This window comes from Octodon degus, unplaced genomic scaffold, assembly GCF_000260255.1.
Source record: "Octodon degus isolate 3935 unplaced genomic scaffold, OctDeg1.0 scaffold00011, whole genome shotgun sequence".
Lineage (NCBI taxonomy): Eukaryota > Metazoa > Chordata > Mammalia > Rodentia > Octodontidae > Octodon > Octodon degus.
Window position 1 is genome coordinate 6,170,394 of NW_004524587.1, and position 1,919 is coordinate 6,172,312.

The window sequence follows — 1,919 nt, forward strand, 5'->3', positions numbered from 1 at the left end:
CCGCATCTTGTACAGCAATTAACCACTAAGAAGAATATATGCAGTGTGTTAATTATTGAAACTGTCCTACCGATATGATTTGAAACTATCTCATTACTATTTGTTTATCAATAAAATTATGGCAAAAAAATAAAAAGTAAAAAAAAAAATGACACTCCTCTAGAAAAGGAGCGAGCTGGGGTATACCTCAACTGTAGTTAACCATACAGAACGTCCTGGACTCTATCCCCGGCATAGCAAAAAAAACAAAACAAAAAAAATCTTAATATATATATACACTCAACTAGTTTTTTTATTTATTTTTTAGTGATGATTTCATGGTTGGCATTTAACGAATGTAATAGTATAATTTTGTTTTTAAAATGCTGTGGATTTTGAAGGCAAATTAAAGAGCTGTATAGACATCCCATAGTTATGACTACAGATTTGGGAGTCAGACAGCTAGAAATACCCTAGGACTGTTGTGTAAGTTGAAGAGTAGAAGGAACCTTTAACTAACTTCACAGGATGCTTAGTGCCCTTTTACCTGAAAGCCAAGGATGAGAAATAGAAAATAGAAAAAAAAAATGTAGCTCCTTTTCCCTCTCTTAGAAAAGTCTTTACAATGAGCTTTAAAAATCTTTCTGTCATACCATAGTGATATTTTTTCTTCTTTGTCCTATATATCATAAGTTGGGTTAGAAACCAGCTTGGTAAGAAATGGTATTGAGAAAATAAAAACTGGCCAATATCACATGCAGATTGCTTGAATTTGAAAGGAGACCACCTGACTTCATGTGTTACTGCTGTCGAGAGTACAGTGTGCTGGCATTACACGTACTCAGGGACCCACCAGAAAGAAGGAAACTTCCTGAGATTGATTTGGAAGTAGAAAGGAAGCGGTGGTGTTCACCATGTCTCCAGAAGGAGTGATGTCTGCAGAGAGGGAGCCCTGAGCCAGGGAGGGACTCCCAGGTGCACACTCTGGGATCTCTAAGACAGGCTTTCACCGGGAGGGTGGAAGCCGTTGCCAGCGGCCCCTCTAGATGCTCACTGGGGAAGGGCTAAGGTCCTCAGCTCACAGACCCAGGGATCCCAACCCTGTCCCTTCCTGAACAGTGGCTATTTATGCTTTGTGTCCTCCAGTGTCACAGGAATGCTGAGACCAAGGAATTCTGCTTTAGTCTTCATTTTCTAAACCTGTCACTGACTGTTCATTGCAGTGACAGAGTCTTTAATTACCTCATTGCTCAGCCTCAGGTTTATTTGGGGGATAATTCAGTGAGTGTCTGGCTGCGCAAGTCTTTGGAGTAAGCTAGACCACTGTGTGTGTCTTGCCTCTCTCTGGGTTGTACACTGTCACATGGCTCTGGCCGACTTGTACACACACACACACACACACACACACACACACACACACACACACACATATAGCCATGCTATCTCATCTGTCCAAGCTTCTTAAAAGATATAAAAGATCTTGTTTCACTGGTTGAAATAGTTGCAACTAAAGTGGGAACTGCTGGATCTAGCTAGATGGTTGGATTCAGTATGGTTAACCTGCCTAATTTAGCATATTTATTTTCTACTGTGTGGCAACAGATTAATAAAAATGGGAGTAATCTGAGTTGTATAAAGTGAACTAAAGAGGAAGAAAAATGGCACGAATATACCTGGCAAATGTCAAATCATTTAAAAACAAGTATGATTGATGTTTATTCTAATTGTCTTTTTTAAATGGACATTTTTCAGTTTCCAGACCCCTATTTTTATTTTTTGCCAAATGAGGTGTTATTTTGGTCCTTCCTTGGTAGAGGTCAACTAATGAGGTGCTATTTATGCAGAAAAGTTCTGCCTTGGTGCTCCTCACTAGCACAATTATTTTTGTTCTCCTAACTCAGCTCTTTTTTTTTTTTTTTTTTTTTGCAGAACCGGGGATT